Below are 6,440 nucleotides of genomic sequence, written 5' to 3' on the forward strand. Positions count from 1 at the left end.
TCAAAACAGTGAAGGGGAGGGTAGGGACTAAATCAAAATAGAATTGGAGGGAGAAATAATGCACTCCACTCCCAACACTCATGCTAATTTTTTTTTTTTCCTTTATCTCTTTTTTTTTCTAAAATTTAATCCCCACACTACCACCTAAATGCGGTAGTGCTTATTTTATCCCCAGCACCCATGGTGTGTGTGTGCAGGGGTGAGACACAGTGAAAGACACAAAGTGCACGAATCTTTATTCAATTTCCACCACCAGGAAGATAGGAAAACACCCGGGTGGCCAGTGACAAGCACTGCCCTTCACATCAAAGGGCAGTGCTGTGTGATCAAAACAGTGAAGGGGAGGGTAGGGACTAAATCAAAATAGAATTGGAGGGAGAAATAATGCACTCCACTCCCAACACTCATGCTAATATCTGTCAACCAGGGCTCCCTGATTGGTCCAGATCAACAGCCCCAATCAGTGAACTCATATTCTATGAGGTCTACCTGCCTGACCTTGTTACAATCACTACAGTACCTGTTCTTGTATTTATATAGTGAGTCCAGTTTTGTGTCAATGGTTAGCCCCCTCCAAGATGTTGATGGAGATGACAGAGGTAGAATGGGGAATCAGACACAGAATTACAAAGTAAGGAATGGAAGAGGGGAACAACACTGGTGCAACAGGGAATATAGGAATGAGATAAGAATGGAGTGATGGAAGAGTACAAAAGGGAATGAAAGAGGAGATAGGAGGGAAATAGCAACAAATCAACAGCACTATGGCTCAGTGGTTAGCACTGCTGCCTCACAGCACCAGGGTCCCAGGTTCAATTCCCGCCTCGGGCGACTGACTGTGTGGAGTTTGCACATTCTCCCCGTGTCTGTGTGGGTTTCCTCCGGGTGCTCCGGTTTCCTCTCACAGTCCAAAGATGTGCAGGTCAGGTGAATTGGCCATTCTAAATTGCCCATAGTGTTAGGTGCATTAGTCAGAGGGAGATGGGTCTGGGCGGGTTATTCTCTGGAGGGTCGGTGTGGACTGGTTGGGCCAAAGGGCCTGTTTCCACACTGTAGGGAATCTAATCTAAAGAATAAGGGAGAAGGAATAGAGTATGGGAAGGGAGTAGGTGGGGAAAACCGGGAAGAGGAGAGAGAAAAGGAAAAGGGGGTGGAGATGTGGGAATGGAGGTGGCTTGGGAACAGGAAGTAGCAAATCAAAATATGACGATTTTATGTTGGAACTAGAACTAGGGAGCATAACTTCAAAGTAAGGGGAAGCAGATTTGTGACTGAGTTGAGGAGGAACTACATCTCCCTGTGGGTTGTGAATCTGTGGAATTCCCTGCCCACTCAAGCAGTTGAAGCCACTTTGTTGATTTTGAACAGTTAAGGAAGTAAGAATTATAGTGAGCAAGCGGGTAAGTGGAGCTGAGTCCACGAAGAAGATCTTATTGACTGGGGGAGCAGGCTTGATGGGCCAAATGGTCTACCCCTGCTCCCAGTTCTGATGTTCCAACAAAGCAGGAAGTCTGAGTTTGGGGGTAACCAATCAGACATGAGGACTGGGACACCCAGCTAAATTGAAAGAGTGAGTGAAACACACAAAAGAGAACAAACAAAAAAATAGAACATTTAAACGGAAATATGGCCGCTAGTTGCAGTTTACTGTAAATTCTACTTGTTTACACTGTGTGGGATGTTGACATAACTAAGTGGAATAATTTGGATTAAATATGTGATTATTTTTAGAGGATGATTAATTATGGGCAGCAGATGATAAAGAAACAAAAACAGAAGTTGCTGGGAAAACCCAGCAGGTCTGGCAGCATCTGTGAGGAGGCTGAGGGGTGACCTTATAGAGGTTTACAAAATTATCAGGGACATGGATAGGGTAAATAGGCAAAGTCTTTTCCCTGGGGTGGGGGAGTCCAGAACTAGAGGGCATAGGTTTAGAGTGAGAGGGGAAAGATATAAAAGAGACCTACGGGGCAACTTTTTCACGCAGAGGGTGGTACAGGTATGGAATGAGCTGCCAGAGGATGTGGTGGAGGCTGGTACAATTGCAACATTTAAGAGGTATTTGGATGGGTATATGAATAGGAAGGGTTTGGAGGGATATGGGCTGAGTGCTGGCAGGTGGGACTAGATTGGGTTGGGATATCTGGTCGGCATGGACGGGTTGGACCGAAGGGTCTGTTTCCGTGCTGTACATCTCCATGACTCTATGGCTCTAAGTGAAGATACCAGTGCTGGACTGAGATGGACAACCTCAGAAATCCTGATGAAGGAGCAGAGTTTCAAAAGCTTGTGATTTCAAATAAATTTTGTCAGACTGTAACCTAGTGTCGTGTGACCTCTGAGTCTGTAGCAGAGCTAGTGTTTTGGATTCAGTGACCCTTCTTCGGAACTCTAGTTTTTCCAGCAATTTCTGTTTTTGTTTCTGATTTCCAGCATCTGCAGTTCTTTTGAGTTTTGTTTTGTTTTCAGGATAAAAGCAGCTCAGGGAGCTAGCTGAAAGTTAATGTTTGAAGCTCGGAGCTATAAAGTCAGTTTTATTGAGTTTCACATCACCTCTCATCCTGTGTTCAATTTCATACAAAATTTATCCTTGATCCCACAATATTTTAGCCTTGCTCAACCTAATGATTGAAGAGATTTATCTTTAATAAAACTTAAACTTTTATTTCTCCCTGTCTTTATAAACTTTGTATGTACTTTTTAAATAACAATTTGGACTTTTTTGCTGTTGAAATTGTAACTGGATTTGATGTTCTGAACTTTTCCCTCTCGCCACTTTTTGTTAAATATTCCAAACTTTGGCCTTAATTTCCCCCTCCCCTCCGCCTCTTTGTAACCATGTGAGCCCCAGGCTCCCTCCTACTTCCGCTTGTCTTGCAAATCAGGAGTCAAACATCGGACCCTCAATCCATCCTGGTGTCAGTACTCAAAATAAATGTTGGGATCTGTTTCTGGATTACCACAACAGCCTCGGGAAGATCCCGTTCAGAATTGCCAAGCGCTTCAGCCTGGAATTTACAAGTAAGCCAGCAATTTGTTTTTGAACATAGCATTGCACGCATTTAACATAATCTTTCCCAGACTTGGGGGGGAGTTGAGTGATGGGGTTCTGTATCAGGGAGGTAATGGGTGTACAGGCAGGATTAGTAAAGGGGTGGAGACGGTATTTAATCTGTAAACTCTGCCCTAGTTCAAAGCTGGGTTTGGTTGCTGGGGGGTGATCTCTAAAAGAAGTTCAAGCCTAACTTGATTGTTTCAGTAAATTGTCCAGGCAGGCAGGGACTGTGACGGATTTCTCCTGTTTTTCATTTTTATTTCGAGTCAGGGAAAGATATAGAGAGAGGGAGAGGCTGTTTTGTTCAGTCCCACAGTCCAGGGCTGTGATGATTTAACAAACACAGATTCTTTCCCCAGCCTCATCCTCCTGCAAGGAACTTTTCAATCAGATTCAGGGGTTCGGTAAGGGAGAGGGGCAGCGACGAATTCGGGGATGGGGGAATTCTAAAATGACACAGATAAAATCCTGCCACTAACATCACATTGCGGAAGACCACGTCTATTTTGGTGGAGTTGTTTTTCAGAAAACTTCACATCGCCGCTCAGCCTTTCACCTACAATGTAGGAGACGCGGGCCGGCAGTTTGAGCACAGCAAGATCCCATTGGCAGCAATGCCATCAGTCACATGCTACCAGATTGTTTATGTGTGATGGAGATTGGAGGATGACTCTTTGTGAAGATGTATCCCTTCGAAATGACCATCAGCTTATTTTAGTTTTACATCCACCTGAAGGACTACTGTAGTTACTGATGATGCAGTAGAGGGATGAGGGGCTTTAGTTGTGGGGGAAGAGGAGGGAGGAGATTGTGCCTCTTGGAATTGGTTAAAGAGTAAGTTTTTTTTTAGAATTACTGAATGCCTACAGTGTAGAAACATTTGGCCCAACTCTGACCCTCCGAACAGTCTCCCACCCAGACCCATTCCCCATCCCTATTTCCATGACTAACTACTTAGTCTTGCACATCCCTGAACACTATGGGGCAATTTAGCATGGCCAAGTCATCAAACCTGCATATCTTTGGATTGCAGGAGGTGACGTTGGAGGAGGTCACCATACACAAGAAACTAAAAGGTGGTGGTTGATCCGTGAATTCTCCTTATACAACAAGGAGGTTATATTTTAACTGTATAAAATTTTGGTTATTCCACAGCTGCAACAGTATGTGCAGTTCTAGAATCCACAAGGGGTGTGTTAACACTGGAGAGGGTGCAGAGGAGATTTGCCAGGATGTTGCCTGGGCTGGAGAGTTTGTGATGATGAGAGATTGGACAGACTGGGGATTTGTTGGAATCATAGGATCCATACAGTGCAGAAGCAGTCTATTCAGTCTGCATTGACCCACCGAAGAGCATCTCCTCACCCAGACTCACCCCCACCCTATCCCTATAAACCTTCATTTCCCAAGGCCAATCCACCTAATTACACATCCTTAGACACCACGGGCAATTTAGCATGGGCAATCCACCCTGACGTGCACATCTTTGGACTGTGGGAGGAAACCGGAGCACCCGGAGGAAACCCACATGGATGTAGGAGAAGGTGCAAACTGCACACAGACGTCGCCTGAGGGTGGTATCGAACCCAGGTTCCTGGCACTGTGAGGCAACAGTGCTAACGACTCAGGAGGCAGAGGAAGCTGAGAAGGAGACATGACTGCGATGTGTAAAATGAGGGGTATGGATACAGTAGACAGGAAGGAACTGTTCCCCTTGGTGGAGGGATCAATAACCAACAGGCATAGATTTAAAGGATGGGGCAGGAGGGTAAGAGGGGATGTGAGGAAAACATTTTTTCACCCAGAGGGTGGTGGGTATCTGAACTCACTGCCTGTAAGCATGGGAGAGGCAGAAACCCTCAACATTGAAGAAATATTTAGATGTGCACTTGGCGATAACCAGGCATACAAGGCAATGGGCCAAGTGCTGGATAATGGGATTGGAATAGTTAGGTGGTGGTTTTTGGCCAGTACAGATGAGATGGGCCAAAGGGTCTTTTTCTGTGGTGTAGACATTTATCACTCTATAACCCCTTTTGTCATGTATCATAAATCTATAAGGTCATGAAGGCTAGCGATGTTTGAGAAGATTTGTAGCTCAGGTTGATAAGTATGTAAGTTAGCTCGCTGAGCTGGAAGGTTTGTTTTCATACGTTTCATTACCATGACTGGGTAACATCATCAGTGAGAGTACTGGTGAGAGTACTGGTGAGAGTACTCTCGCTGATGATGTTACCCAGTCATGGTAATGAAACGTATGAAAACAAACCTTCGGTGGCAGAGGGAGTGGATGTGGTGCCAATCAGGCAGGCTGCTTTGTCCTGGATCGTGTCGAACTGAGAGTCAGAGTCATAGTCATAGAGATGTACAGCACGGAAACAGACCATTCGGTCCAATTCATCCATGAAGACCAGATATCCTAAATTAATCTAGTCCCATTTGCCAGCATTTGGCGCATATCCCTCCAAACCCTTCCTATTTATGTACCCATCCAGATGCCTTTTAAATGTTACAATTGTACCAGCCTCCACCACTTCCTCTGGCAGCTCTTTCCATACATGTTGTGAAAATGTTGCCCTTAGGTCCCTTTTACATCTTTCCCCTTTCACCCTAAATTTATGCCCTCTAATTTTGGACTCCCCCACCCCAGTGAAAATACCTTGTCTATTTACCCTATCCATGCCCCTCATGATTTTATAACCCTCTATAAGGTCACCCCTCAGCTTCAGACTCTCCAGGGAAAACAGCCCCAGCCTGCTCAGCTTCTCCCTGTAGCTCAGGTGTTGAAGGGCCAAATGGCCTACCCCGTTCCTATTTCCCACATTACATTTTTGTCACTCCCTACTCGTGTGCCTGCAACTGGCTATCAACAGCTGTACCCTAAAAATAATGCTGAGGGGTCTGGATGGGGTGGATGTGGAGAATTTGTCATCATTTCAAAATAAGTGGTTTCCCATTTAATAAAGAGATTTAAATATTCTTCTCTCAGAAGATCATGTGTCTTTAGAATGCTTTCTCACAGTGGTGGGGAAGCTGTGTTTTTGAGTATTTTTGACGCTGAGGTAGATTAAGTGGGTGAAAGTATATCAGGGATAAGTGGGAATGAGCCGTGATCTTAATGGACAGCACAGCTTGAGGGGCAGAGTGGCCTACTTCTACTCCCAATGAGCACACAGCAGGGTATGGACTGCACTGACTGACTAAGGTGTTCCCTTTAATGTTACAAAGGTCAATTGCACTCTTTTCTCACCCCTGGACTTGGTCTTGGGGAGTAAATATTGGAGAATATCCAAGGGGACTGTACTCCAAAAATAGCCAGTGCCTTTGGAATGGATGTAGCAGCGGAAAAGGAGGGAGTAACCCGCGAATTCCCTTTTGGCACAGG

General features: G+C 45.1%; 1 protein-coding gene across 1 annotated transcript in view; it reads left to right on the forward strand.

Annotated features, from left to right (window-relative positions):
* The first annotated feature begins 2,848 nt into the window (after window positions 1–2,848).
* LOC122542129 (tetraspanin-4-like) overlaps window positions 2,849–6,440 on the forward strand; it is a 37,679-nt gene continuing 34,087 nt past the window's right edge. The window contains exon 1 of the mRNA XM_043679524.1: window positions 2,849–3,021. The gene's annotated coding sequence lies outside the window, so the exon portion shown is untranslated. The remainder of the gene's footprint in view (window positions 3,022–6,440) is intronic.

The sequence above is a fragment of the Chiloscyllium plagiosum genome, chromosome 39 (genome assembly GCF_004010195.1).
Source record: "Chiloscyllium plagiosum isolate BGI_BamShark_2017 chromosome 39, ASM401019v2, whole genome shotgun sequence".
Lineage (NCBI taxonomy): Eukaryota > Metazoa > Chordata > Chondrichthyes > Orectolobiformes > Hemiscylliidae > Chiloscyllium > Chiloscyllium plagiosum.